Source organism: Suncus etruscus, chromosome 5 (genome assembly GCF_024139225.1).
Source record: "Suncus etruscus isolate mSunEtr1 chromosome 5, mSunEtr1.pri.cur, whole genome shotgun sequence".
In the NCBI taxonomy this organism is placed as follows: Eukaryota; Metazoa; Chordata; class Mammalia; order Eulipotyphla; family Soricidae; genus Suncus; species Suncus etruscus.
Window position 1 is genome coordinate 88849677 of NC_064852.1, and position 7071 is coordinate 88856747.

The window sequence follows — 7071 nt, forward strand, 5'->3', positions numbered from 1 at the left end:
TCTCCTGAACCCAGATACCCACCAGCTGGAGGGGATTGGAGCCATGTGGCCTGGGACAGCAGAGAAAGGCCTTCATCTCCATCCATCACCATCCAAGTCCATCCAAAAGGGCCTTTTTATTATTTAATTCTACACTTGGGTAGATGAATACAGACCTCCATTATTTCTTTGCCGATGGGCTCACAAAGATAGGCAACTGTACTGGCTCTTGCCAATGACTCATATAAATGTTCTGATGAGGAGTAGCTCTTCAAACTCTTTTTTCTTTTTTCTTTTTTTTTTTTTTTTTTTTGGTTTTTGGGTCACACCCGGTGATGCTCAGGGGTTATTCCTGGCTATGCACTCAGAAATCTCTCCTAGCTTGGGGACCAGATAGGATACCAGGGTATCAAACAGCAGTCCCTTCCTAGGTCAGCAGCATGCAAGGCAAATGCCTTACCACTGTGCCACTGCTCTGCCCCCACTCATTTTTTTTAACATAATAGATTCAAATTGTACTCCATGGTGACAAAAAAATCCTGAGATATCAATAGATGTCAGTTAATTATGTGTGTTTCCCTGTTTTATGAATGCCATATTTAACCTTCATTCTCTAATGAGACAAGAGAATGTTTTTAGACTGCTGTGACAGTTTGGGTAAATAACTAAGCTATAGGTGTGCACCGCCTTCTCATTGGCATACAGCTTTAGTACCTCCCTTTGATCTCGAGGATGTTATTTATCACACCTTTTTTTACTTGGTCCAGATGCTTATAGATTCCATCTGACTAATGCTAGAGCTAAGACCTGACCTGCAAATCCACAGCATTGTATTTTATTTACTCATTAGCCTATCTTCATGAAAGGAATAGAATCAGATAACATATTGAGTCATTAAGCCAGAGAAAAGAGGGCAGATGGCCTCTGGGTCATCTGCCCTGGCCCACTGATTCTGGTTCACATGCCAGTGCACCTTGACAAGTTCTCTAGGACCCTTGAATCTGTAAATGGGAAATGATGTCCTGGAGAATCTACTACGCTGGGACCTTCCAATAATCATTTACAATCCACCAACAAACACCAAGCCTACTTAGTAGATATCAAGTTAAGACCCAGGAATTGTACATCGTTGGGCAAAACCTAATCTCTAAGAAACACTCTGGAAAACATTTGGCAATGTTTGAAGTCATTTTTGGCTGTCACTACTGGGAAAGTCAGGGATTCTGCTAAACATCCTGCAATGCGTAAGGTTGTTGTGCGTGCAATGAATTAATTGCCCAGTGCAAACTTTAAAGCATGCCAAGTACTTGAGAAACCCTGGACTGGAGAAACTATTATTTTGTTTTGTTTTGTTTTGTTTAGGGGCCACACCAGTGGTGCTCAGGGGGTTACTCCTTACTCTGCGCTTGGGGTCACTCCTGGTAGTGCTCAGGTAACTGTATGTGTATCATTACAACTGTATCTAACATTCAAGGTACATGTCCTGCCTGTTAGACTGTTTCTCTGATCCTTACTGAACTACCTGTAATCCTCTTCAGTACTAAACTCCAAATAAGGAGCTTTAATTTTATCTTTATTTTTTAATCTCTTTTTTATCTTTATTTTATCTCTTTTTTTCACCCATTTTTTATTGAAGAACTATGCTTTACAACACTGTCAAAGAGAGTTTCATGCATCTATCACCTCAAATACACACCCATCTCCTGGGTGGTGCTGAATTCCTTCCGCTGTTGCCCCAAGGACCTCTCCCATTCCCTTCACCCCACCCTCACAGGTAAGTTCAGGCAAAGTTTTTTTTTTTTATAAGAACAAAACCAGGGGCCGGAGAGATAGCATGGAGGTAAGGCAGTTGCCTTGCATGCAGAAGGACAGTGGTTTGAATCCCGGCATCCCATATGGTCCCCCCCAAGCCTGCCAGGAGCGATTTCTGAGCGTAGAGCCAGGAGTAACCCCTGAGCGCTACTGGGTGTGACCCAAAAAATTAATTTTTCTCTTTTACTCAAAGCTCTTTTTAGGTCTGGGTGAAGCTCCAGAACAGTTTTTTATATGTTTGCTTCATATATAAGCTGTTTAGACAGCTACTTCCTGTAAGTGTTTCTATGATGATGTCAGCAGAGAAAGAGGAAATATAGAAAACCAGGCATTGGATCTGAAATGTTTCCACTTCAATATGATAAATGAATTTCTTTTTTTTTTCTTAAGCAGCTTTACCAAATAGCATGTAATTTATCATTCTAAGCAAAAATTTAGGATACCAAGGATAGAGCCCAGAAATAGAGCCTTGCATGCATGAGGCCCTGGATTCATTCTCTGGGAATTCTGCTGGATGGAGTTCAACACTGGTGGTAGGAATAGTCCTTTATTTTCTATTTGAAGCATTTGCCTATTTCCAACATTTCAAGTGGAACCATCCAATATCTGCTCACTTGAGCCTGACTTCTTTCACTTAACATCATGTTTCTAAGATTCATCCATGTTCCCATGTGTCTCTACTTTTTTCTTATTGTCAAATAATAGCCCATTATTTGGCACATTTTATTTATCCATTAATCTATTGATAATCATTTGGATTTTTTTCTTTTAACACAATGAAAGATTCTGCTATAAATATTTGTCTTCAATGTTTTAGGGATAGACTTATCTTTCCACTTCTTTCCTTTTTATTTTTCTTGAGTTACACACCTAAGAGAAGAATAGCTGGATCATATGGTGACTATTTGAGAGGCTGCCAGATTCTGTTTTCCAGAATTATTGCAACATTGACTGCACAATTTTAAATTCCTCCTAGAAATTGTATTTGGGTTACAGCTTCTCGACTTCCTCTACAATCCTCATTCTGTCTTTTAAATTCTAGCCATCCTAGTGAGTGTGAAATGGCATTCCACTGTGATTGCCCAAATTACCTTTTATGGATTTAGATAAAATTTAAACATTGGTTTATAATACTATTTGAATTCCAAGAGTAAAACTTCACATCTCCATATGTATGAGTGTCTTACAGCACCCGCCACCAAAGTTCAATTGCCATCACACTATCAAGTTGACTTTTTAATTCATTCCTCCCAATTTCCTTCCCCTCCACATTAGGGAACCACTATATTATTTAACAGAGTCTAATACTTCTCTTGTTTTTGTTAGTATTTTTGCTTTGGTTATTTATATTCATAGTCTGATTTAAACCATTCAGTAATTATCTTTTATATTCTGACTTACTTCATATGGTATAAATACCTCAAGTTCTCGCCACATTGTCACAAAAGGTAAAGTTATGCCCTTTTTAAAATTATTTGGTGGGAGGACTACACTCCATGATACTCAGACCTGACTCCTGGTTTTTCACTCAGAACTCATTTTTCACTTCTGAAACTGATCTCGTACATATAATATGCCCAGAATCGAACCCAGTTTGGCTACATGCAAGACAAGCACACTACCCATTGTGCCATCTCTGGCCAACTTTTGCCTTTTTGATGGCAGAGTAATAATTCATTGAAGGTATGTACCACATCTTCTTTGTCCAGTGATCTACAGATGGGCATTTAAGTTGCTGCCACATTGCAGCTATTATGCATAAAGTTGCTATGAACATAAAGGTATGTATAAATTTTCAACTGAATGTATTCATATTCTTTAGACAAATACTTAGGAGTAGAATTGCTAGATCATATAATATATCTACTTTCAGTTTTTAAAGGAACCTTCATACAGGCTGTACCAATTTCTATTTTTTTACCAACAGTATACTGAGTATTTTTCTCTACATGTTTGTCAGTATTATTGCTTTCATTTTTTTGATAAAAGCCATTCTCACTGGTGTGAAGTGAACTCTCATTTGAGCTTTTAACTTTACTTCCCTATAATATAGAGGTTGAGCATTTTTATGTGCCTACTGTTAGTTTTGTTTCTAAATTTTGTCAATTCTTTATATGTTCTGAATCTCTCTCTCTCTCTCTCTCTCTCTCTCTCTCTCTCTCTCTCTCTCTCTCTCTCTCTTTCTCTCCCTCTCCCTCCCTCCCAACCCCACATACAAATATTCAACCCAGGACTTCCCAAATAAGGCATGCACTCTACCACTGAACCACCTCCTGAGCCCTGATATAAGCCTCATATCAGATTTGGTTATAATTGGGGGAGCTGTATAGTGGATAACGTGCTTGCCATTCATGCAACCAACCCGGGTTCTATTCTTGGTATTACCATATAGTCCCCAAGAACTGGACTGATTCCTGAATGCAGAGCCAGGAATAGCCCTGAGCACTGCCAGGTCTGGTCTCAAAACAAGAAGCCAAAACCAGATTTGTATAGAATTACATAGTATAAAAATTTGTATGTGATTTACATATATTACTAATATTTTCTCTCATTCAAAGGATTCTTTTTTGTTTGTTTTCTTTTGGGGCCACACCCAGCAGTGTTCAGGGGTTATTCCTGGCTCTGTGCTCAGAAATTGCTCCTGGCAGGCTTGGGGGACCATATGGAATACCAGTGATTGAGCCTGGGTTCGTTCTGGGTCAGCCGCGTGCAAGGTAAACACCCTACCACTGTGCTACCTCTCCAGCCCCCTTCCAAAGGCTTTTTGAAACACAAAAACTTTTTAAGATTTTGATAAAGTTCAATTTTTTTGTTTGTTTTTGTTTTGGTTTTTGGTTTTTGGGTCCCACCTGGCAGGGTTATTCCTGGCTCTACATTCAGAAATTGCTCCTGGCAGGCTCAGGGGACCATATGGGATGCCCGGATTCGAACCACTGTCCTTCTGCATGCAAGGCAAATGCCTTACCTCCATGATATCTCTCTGGCCCCAATAAAGTTCAATTTTTATGTTTTTGTTTATTATTTGTGCTTCTGGCATCATCTTTGAATATTCATGATTATAAAGTCACAAAGATTCAAGCTTATTTTCTCCTAAAGACACATCATTCTTGCTTTTATACTTTTGCTTCAGTTTGTCTAATTTTTATACTTTGTGTGAGGTAAAGGTCTAACATTTTGTGGGGACACAACCAGTGATGCTCAGGGGCTACTCCTGGCATTGCATAGGCATTTCTCCTGTCAATGCTGGGGGATCTTATGGAATGCTGGAGATTAAACCTGAGTTGGCTGTGTGTAAGGTAAGAGCCCTATATGCTGTACTATGGCTCTGGCCCCTAAAAGACCAACTTTTGCATGTTATGTCCAGTTCTATCTTCTTCTGCATATCTTATCCAGTAGTTGCAAACTATTTGTTGAAAAGACTATCTTTTTCCCCATTCCCCCATTAACTTAGCTTAGAACCTTTAACAAAAGTCAGTCTTATGGGGCCGGTGAGGTGGCGCTAGAGGTAAGGTGTGTCTGCCTTGCAAACGCTAGCCAAGGAAGGACCCCGGTTTGATCCCCCGGCGTCTCATATGGTCCCCCCAAGCCAGGGGCAATTTCTGAGCGCTTAGCCAGAAGTAACCCCTGAGCATTAAATGGGTGTGGCCCCACCCAGAAAAAAAAAATAAAAACAAAAGTCAGTCTTAGACTAGAAAGAGAATTAAGCAGGTAATGCTTTTGCTTTGCTTTGGCCAACCCAGGCTCTATCTCTGGCATTCCCTGTGGTTCCCTGAGCAGACAGGAATGATACCTCCCAACCAAATGCTAACCAGATCTGACCCTGCTAGTTTCCAAGATCAGACAAGTTCAGTTGCATTCAGAGTGGTATGGCCATAGACCAGGAATGATTCCCGAGCTCAGAGCCAGGGACAAGTCCTGAATACAGCTGGGCATGGCCCAACCCACCTTCCTCAGCCCCTCAAAAGCCACAATTAATTAACTAATTAAAACATTCATTTATCATAAATATCATTTAGATATTAAAAATATCTAGATATTAAAATATCTAGATATTAAAATAAATAAATAAATAAATAAAAATAAAAATCTAGATATTAAAAATATCTAAATGGGCTAGAAAACTTAAGACACATATAGAATCTCCTTAACCTCTTGGAATGTGTTTTGATTTTTCCTTTTTTGTCTTTAGTTTTTGCTTTTATCACAAGTTTCTATAAAATTTATAAAGATTTATCATCTCTAGTGTTTGTTTGACCATAGACTATGTCTTAGCCAAAATATCTCATTACTGAGTGTACATGTGTAAAAAGAAATGTAAAATGAAATTTTCATTTGTTTTGTTTTAGATCACTTAGATGTTCAAGGGCTACTTCTGACTCTGTTTTGGGAGTATTGCTTGGGTGACCATCAAACACAGGGCCTCCTGCATGTCAGCCATTGATATAACTCTCTGGCTCCTAAAAGATGGAATTACACTCTCATAAATGAGACTTGAAGAGTGTTTCCTCAGAGATGAGAAAGATTTCGGATGAGAGCATGTTTTAGTTTGAGATGGTCTTTGTAAACCCAATTATCTTCCATTTTAGACTTGTTTTATTGCTCCTTGTATTTTGTCCTCATTTGTACTGATGAACAATAAATTAAATTGTGTTCTGTCATTTATATCATTAATATTTCTTCTTGGCTTAAGTGGTATAAAGTTGTCCTTTAAAGTTGTACAGGGATTACACTTGGCAGTGATTTAAGGTAATTAATTCAAATGTCATTTGTTAGCAAGGTCCAGTAATTAAAATTTACTTTAAAGTAAGTTATTAACTCTCTAACAAAAAAAAATCACTTTATCAACTTATGAGTTTAGCTATTTATTTTCACTGACAGGAAAGTCATTGAGTGTACATAATCACCTCTGTACTCTCTCCTTTCCCCACCACTGAAGTGGGGGGGGGCGGTGTCAAATGGAAGTGTAGGCTCTTCAAGGTCATAGTCTTAAGTCTAGAATAAACCAGTTGCTGGTGGAGGGAATCATTGGGTCCTGTTACCTTTGTAATACAGTCTTCTGAGACTTTTCAAAGTCCACATTTCCTTTGATTAAAATTCTTGAATATTAATAACACTCTAGACCAAGGATCAATGTATGTTGAGATCTGAGATACCAAATTGCTTTAGTGTGTATTTTATTTTTACACTTCTTTAAACGCCTTTAAGATACCCTCCTTGTGTACAGACTAGAGGAAAAGAACTCTCCTTCAGTGTAAAGTTTGGGACACAATAGCTACAAAC